Source organism: Dendrobates tinctorius, unplaced genomic scaffold, assembly GCF_039654945.1.
Source record: "Dendrobates tinctorius isolate UK_male_01 unplaced genomic scaffold, ASM3965494v1 ptg000086l, whole genome shotgun sequence".
In the NCBI taxonomy this organism is placed as follows: domain Eukaryota; kingdom Metazoa; phylum Chordata; class Amphibia; order Anura; family Dendrobatidae; genus Dendrobates; species Dendrobates tinctorius.
Genome location: NW_027361754.1, coordinates 19,087,673 through 19,095,330, shown reverse-complemented (window position 1 = coordinate 19,095,330; position 7,658 = coordinate 19,087,673).

The following is a 7,658-nucleotide window of genomic DNA, read 5'->3' as shown; positions in this document are numbered from 1 at the left end:
GTCACGGCTGTCCCACAACGGGATACGCTCCTCAACGAGGCGGATCAGGTGCTCGTTGTCGATGTAGACTTCTTCGTCATCCCGTTGTTGAACCTAGAAAAAAAGAAATATATTAGAATGTTTGTAATTTTGGAGAATGAAAAAGATAGAAAAAGAAACAGAGAAGAAGCAAGATAAAAGATGAAAATAAAGACAGAAAAAAAAGGCACATTATACACTCACATTGCGCCTCCTCGTCACGACTTGACTATACTGCTCACGCTCTGAATCCTCCCGCTCAGACTGTTCCAGCTCAGACCGCTCCCGCTCGGAGCGCTCCCGCACTCCATCTTCACTGCCCGTGTCCGATGTCTGTAAAGAAATAAAAAAGTAAAACACATTTCCAGGGGTGAACCTAGCCTCTCTGCCGCCTGAGGCGAACTGCACAACGGCGCCCCTCCCCCCCTAGTAAATTTTTAAAATCGGTAGTAATTAATCTGGTTCATACAAATTCATGTCTATCCTGTAAAAATTTGTACAATAGTGGACATTTTAATTTAGAGAAAGAGAGAAAAGATGTCTGAACACAAGGATATCAGCGCCATCACCGCACATACAAGAACCACACAGAAGAATCCAGAAGAGGGGTCTATATACCACACATGATGTGCATGACCTGTATACACCATACGCTACACTCTATATACCGCACATGATGTGTATGACCTGTATACACCATACACTACAGTTTATATACCACACACGATGTGTATGATCTGTATACACCATACACTACAGTCTATATACCACACACGATACGTATGACCTGTATACACCATACACTACAGTTTATATACCACACACGATGTGCATGACCTGTATACACCATACGCTACACTCTATATACCGCACATGAAGTGTATGACCTGTATACACCATACACTACACTCTGTATACCACACACGATGTGTATGACCTGTATACACCATACACTACAGTTTATATACCGCACACGATGTGTATGACCTGTATACACCATACACTACAGTTTATATACCGCACACGATGTGTATGACTTGTATACACCATACACTACACTCTATATACCACAGATGATGTGTATGACCTGTATACACCATACACTACAGTATACAGTGGGGCAAAAAAGTATTTAGTCAGTCAGCAATAGTGCAAGTTCCACCACTTAAAAAGATGAGAGGCGTCTGTAATTTACATCATAGGTAGACCTCAACTATGGGAGACAAACTGAGAAAAAAAAATCCAGAAAATCACATTGTCTGTTTTTTTTTCATTTTATTTGCATATTATGGTGGAAAATAAGTATTTGGTCAGAAACAAGCAATCAAGATTTCTGGCTCTCACAGACCTGTAACTTCTTCTTTAAGAGTCTCCTCTTTCCTCCACTCATTACCTGTAGTAATGGCAACTGTTTAAACGTGTTATCAGTATAAAAAGACACCTGTGCACACCCTCAAACAGTCTGACTCCAAACTCCACTATGGTGAAGACCAAAGAGCTGTCAAAGGACACCAGAAACAAAATTGTAGCCCTGCACCAGGCTGGGAAGACTGAATCTGTAATAGCCAACCAGCTTTTAGTGAAGAAATCAACTGTGGGAGAAATAATTAGAAAATGGAAGACATACAAGACCACTGATAATCTCCCTCGATCTGGTGCTCCACGCAAAATCCCACCCCGTGGGGTCAGAATGATCACAAGAACAGTGAGCAAAAATCCCAGAACCACGCGGGGGGACCTAGTGAATGAACTGCAGAGACCTGGGACCAATGTAACAAGGCCTACCATAAGTAACACACTACGCCACCATGGACTCAGATCCTGCAGTGCCAGACGTGTCCCACTGCTTAAGCCTGTACATGTCCGGGCCCGTCTGAAGTTTGCTAGAGAGCATTTGGATGATCCAGAGGAGTTTTGGGAGAATGTCCTATGGTCTGATGAAACCAAACTGGAACTGTTTGGTAGAAACACAACTTGTCGTGTTTGGATGAAAAAGAATACTGAGTTGCATCCATCAAACATCATACCTACTGTAAAGCATGGTGGTGGAAACATCATGCTTTGGGGCTGTTTCTCTGCAAAGGGGCCAGGACGACTGATCCGGGTACATGAAAGAATGAATTGGGCCATGTATCGTGAGATTTTGAGTGCAAACCTCCTTCCATCAGCAAGGGCATTGAATATGAAACGTGGCTGGGTCTTTCAACATGACAATGATCCAAAGCACACCGCCAGGGCAACAAAGGAGTGGCTTCGTAAGAAGCATTTCAAGGTCCTGGAGTGGCCTAGCCAGTCTCCAGATCTCAACCCTATAGAAAACCTTTGGAGGGAGTTGAAAGTCCGTGTTGCCAAGCGAAAAGCCAAAAACATCACTGCTCTAGAGGAGATCTGCATGGAGGAATGGGCCAACATACCAACAACAGTGTGTGGCAACCTTGTGAAGACTTACAGAAAACGTTTGACCTCTGTCATTGCCAACAAAGGATATATCACAAAGTATTGAGATGAAATTTTGTTTCTGACCAAATACTTATTTTCCACCATAATATGCAAATAAAATGAAAAAAAAACAGACAATGTGATTTTCTGGATTTTTTTTTCTCAGTTTGTCTCCCATAGTTGAGGTCTACCTATGATGTAAATTACAGACGCCTCTCATCTTTTTAAGTGGTGGAACTTGCACTATTGCTGACTGACTAAATACTTTTTTGCCCCACTGTATATACCACACACGATGTGTATGACCTGTATACACCATACACCACTGGCGTAACTACCGGGGTAGCAGCCGAAGCGGTTGCTTTTGGGGCCCGGCCTATATAGGGGCCCGGGTCCCCGGCTCCGATCGGCGCCACCCGGGTACTGCAATTAAGTACATACTCACCTCTCCTGCATGTCTCTTGCAGCCTCCCCCATGCTTATTCCATCTTCTCAGCACTGTTCGTCCTGCTTTCAGCAGCCGCTCATTACATATGCGCATATGTAATGAGCAGCTCATTACATATGCACATATGTAATGAGCAGCTCATTACATATGCACATATGTAATGATCGGCACCACGTGGACACTGAAAGCAGGAAGAGCAGTGCTGAGATGGAATAAGCAGGGGGGGGCTGCAAGAGACATGCTAGGAGAGGTGAGTATAACAGAGGGAGCCTAATTCACCTGTCAACCGTTCCACCGCTGCGCATCGCTCTGCTGTCTTTCTTCCTCTGCCAGTGACGTTCAGGTCATAGAGCGCCATGACGTAGTTAGCAGGCGCCCTCTGCCTGAACAGTCACTGTGCAGGGCCGGTAAGGCTGAGGAGCAGCAGCTGCAGCAGCAGAGACGAGGTGAGTATATAGGTTTGTTTTTTTCTTTAATTGAGACAGCAGCAGCAACATTGTAAGGGGCCACTAATGACCGTGCAGCATTACAAGGGGCCAGTAATCACTGTGCAGCATTACAAGGGGCCAGTAATCACTGTGCAGCATTACAAGGGGCCACTAATCACTGTGCAGCATTACAAGAGGCCAATTATCACTGTGCAGCATTACAAGGGGCCACCAATCACTGTGCAGCATTACAAGGGGTCACTAATCACTGTGCAGCATTACAAGGAGCCTGTGATGGACTCAGCTCCTGCTGAGCCCATTTTTTGAGTGGACCCTCTGGGTCGTGGCACCCACCCACCGAGGGCGAGCTGACCTTGTGAGAATCCACCCCCTATACAGGGAGTTTCAGGGGCAAGACCAAGGGGGTGAGCCGCCACGACTGCTGGGACCAGACGGCCGGCTCAGGGGACACTAGACGAGTGTCTTGACGACAAGGATGAGCAGGAAGCAAGACGAGACTAGACGTAGGTGCAAGGTATCTTCATTAGAATAACACAGGATCACATACAGAGTAAACAAGCAAAACGTGCAAGGTGCGCGCGTGGGCACGCCAAGGTCCATAACCTGGTACGTGCCAGGTGGCACGCCTAGGCACAGGTAATGGCATGATGGCATCGGACTCCGGACTGCTGGCAAACCGACAGGGTCCAGGGATCAGGCTGCGGACGTCAGCTCCGGACATCAGGCCGTAGTCATCTGGTTCCGGACCTCTGGCAATGGTCGGCAGGTTCCGGGCATCCGGCAGGCAAACCAGGGTTCAGGCAAGGAGGCACGACCAGGGCTGTGGAGTCGGAGTCGTGGAGTCGGAGTCGGAGTTAGTTTTGGTTGGAGTCGGAGTCGGTAGAAATGTACCGACTCCGACTCCAGCTTTAAAAAAAATGTATTAATATTTCATAATTGAACTTTCATATGAATTTTATAAATGTTACTCAAATATATATGTTCTATCAATCTATGAACAACAGTGATAAGCAGTTCTGCTGGAGATAGAGACATTTCTTACTTCTTGTGTGTCACTGTTCTCCACTGCCCTTATCTAATCTTATACTTGGTTAACCTCATGCTGCCGCAACCCCCCTACTTACAATGTATGAAACTGAAAGTGAAAATGTGTTGCAAATTCTTAGTAGTAAAGCTCCTCCTCTAGACTAGATCATACTAGGTGTGCATCTTCCAAGCATCTCACAGCTGCCTGCTACTCAGAAGAGGAAGACTGTAAGAAGTATTATCCTTTCAACAAACTTTGCATCAGTTAACTGTGAGTACATGAGGAATAATAACAGTATTACTGACCACTATATCAGTTGTACGACCTGGCAATAATTTTGTACAATTGTTTTTAGGAAAAACAATTGTCATTTGGATTGTGAATGCAGAATTAAAAACCTGAGAATGTCAAAGAAGCATCACATTAAATCAGCTGTATTTGAACATTTCACCATCACTCAAGATAGAAAACATTATGTCTGTCAGTGTATGACAAATGATCCAGACGAAAACAAATGCTGTGAAGCCAAGATGAGTGCATATTCAGGCAAAGATAAAAATGCTCCTACCAGAGCTTCTAATCTAAAGAGACATTTACAGCGCTTTCATCCAGAAGTACTGAAAGCAGTGGATGAGAGAGACTGCATCCAAACCAATGAACCAGTGCCCAGCTCTTCCAGCCAAACAAAGGAGCAGAGAACTTTGCAGCCATCAGTTGCAAGATATTTTGTCAGTGACAAAGTTACTGTGACAATGACAGTAGATACATTTAAAAAACAGATCATAGAGCTTGTTGTAAAGGATAGTGTGCCTATTTCATTATTTTCACGACCAGCTTTTGTGTGTCTGAATGGGGAAATGGCCCGCAAGCTTGGTGTTTCTCTGGAGAGAGAGAGTATTAGAAAATTAGTAATCGAAGAAGCTTTTAAACAAAAGGAAGAACTTAAAAAAACTCTCAAGGGACGCTTTCTGTTTCTTAAAATGGATGCCTGCACACGTCACAGAGTGAACTATTTTGCCATCAATGTCCGATTTGTTTGTGACAAAAATGAAATAGTTACCAAGACATTGGCAGTAAAAGACACCAAAGCTCATCACACCAGTGAGTTTCTCCAGGTCTTGGTGGAAAAGGTTCTGCAAGACTATGAACTTAAAAAAGAGCAAGTTCTTTCTGTCGTAACTGACAATGCTTCAAATATGATAAGTACTATTAAGCTAATGAATGAGAGTAATGATGGTGACCAGCAGCTAGAAGAACATTCTGGGTCCACAGACACAGAAATGTTTGAAATAGAGGAACACAGTATTGTAACTGAGGAGCAAACTGAAGTTGCTTCAGATGAACAGCAACATGATAGTTTAGATGATCTTGTTGAAACTGTGTCAATATGTTCTTTCATTCATCACATGCGCTGTGTTGTGCATACGCTACAGCTGGCTATAAGAGACAGTCTGCAAGAAGGACATGCTGCTGCACTGATTGGCAAGGTGAGAAAATTGGCTACTGTTGCCAGAACCCCTAAAGTTGACTCAATTTTGAAGAGACGTGCTGGAAAAGGGGCAATTATTGATCAAGCCACACGATGGGGCAGTACTTACTTAATGATTCAGCGCTTGGTTGAACTGAAAACCTTTCTTGTAGACATGGCTAACCCTCAACTGACGCTAAATGAAAGTCAGTGGAATCAGGTGACTGAGCTGGAAAAATTACTAGAGCACCCATTTACAGTGACTAAAAAATTACAAGCAGAGGACTTAACTCCAGGTATTTTCTTAAAGGAGTGGAAGAACCTGATGTTTCGCCTGTCCCAAAGAGGAGGGTTAATTGCAAGTGGCATTGCTACATCAATGAAACGGAGAGAGGAGCTACTATTACAAAATAACATTCTTTTGGCAGCTGTTTATGTAGACCCAATGCATCGGATTCTTCTAGATGATCAACAGCTAAGTAAAGGAAAAGAAGCTCTGTTTGAAATAGCAGTAAGGATGAAAGGGTTGCAGAACAGTCAGGAGGAACAAGAAGAATTTGGTCGTCCTGCCACATCTTCACCCTCATCATCAACTGATGAAGAATTTAATTTCGAAAAATATTTGGATCACAAGGACCGTGCAAAGCGTTCCCGCATAGAAGAAGAGTCATCCCCATCAAGGAACACAGCCAGTACATTTCAGCAGAATTTTTCATGTGCACTAAAAGAAATTGAGAAATTTGACCGTTCATCAAAAATAACAGTGCAACAAGCGATTCCTCTGTATCCTGACATTGTCAGAGATGTTGCCCGAGTGGTTACTGCTTTGCCACCAACACAAGTTAGTGTAGAGAGGATGTTCTCTGCTCTCAAAATAATTAGATCAGATTTGAGGGCATCCATGAAGGAGGATCTGACAGAGGCAAAACTTTTTCTGAGGACAAATTTATAGATTTCTTCTTATTAACTGCATAAAAGTGTTTATTGCATATTTACTTACAGTTTAGAAAAGTTTATAAAAGTTATTTGCTATATTCTAATTGTATTCTAATAAATGTAGTTTTTGCTCTAAGTGGTCTGATTACTTATATGATGGTGAGAAGCTGAATAAGCACGATGTTTAATATTTTACAACAGTAAATTTGTTGTTATGGATTGGCCATTTATGAAGGAGTCGGAGCCGGAGTCGGAGCCTGATAAAATCCAGGAGTCGGAGTCGCAACTGTGGCTTACCGACTCCACAGCCCTGGGCACGACAGATATCCAAGCAGGGTGCGTGTTTAGGGAACACGCCAAGGTCCAAGGCTAGGTGCGTGTGTAGGGGACACGCCAGGGTTCAAGGCTAAGTGCGTGTGTAGGGGACACGCCAGGGTTCAAGGCTAGGTGCAAGGCAAGGTGCGTGTGTAGGGGACACGCCAGGATTCAAGGCAGGGTGCGTGCTAGGAGCCACGCAGGGGGCACGCCACACTGGCCAGTGCACACGGCTGTACACAAACACGTGGCACTTACCACGGCACAGGAGACGGCCAAGGGGAACCCACGCCGGGGTTCAATGCAAGGACAAGGCAGGGAACAAGGCAAGGAACAAGCAGAAACAGAGCCAGGTCAGAGCGAGGACAGAGTCTAGCAGCGGAGCGAGGGCAGAAGCCCAGAGCCGGGCCAAGGGAAGACCTTGGGACTAGACAAAGAAACGAGCACTAAGGAGAGGAGAAATGGTGCGTGTGCCAGGGAGCACTACAGGGCGCCATAGGAGAGAGCGAGGCGGAGCAAGCGAAGAGAGACCATAGGGAGGAACACAAAGCAAGGAAT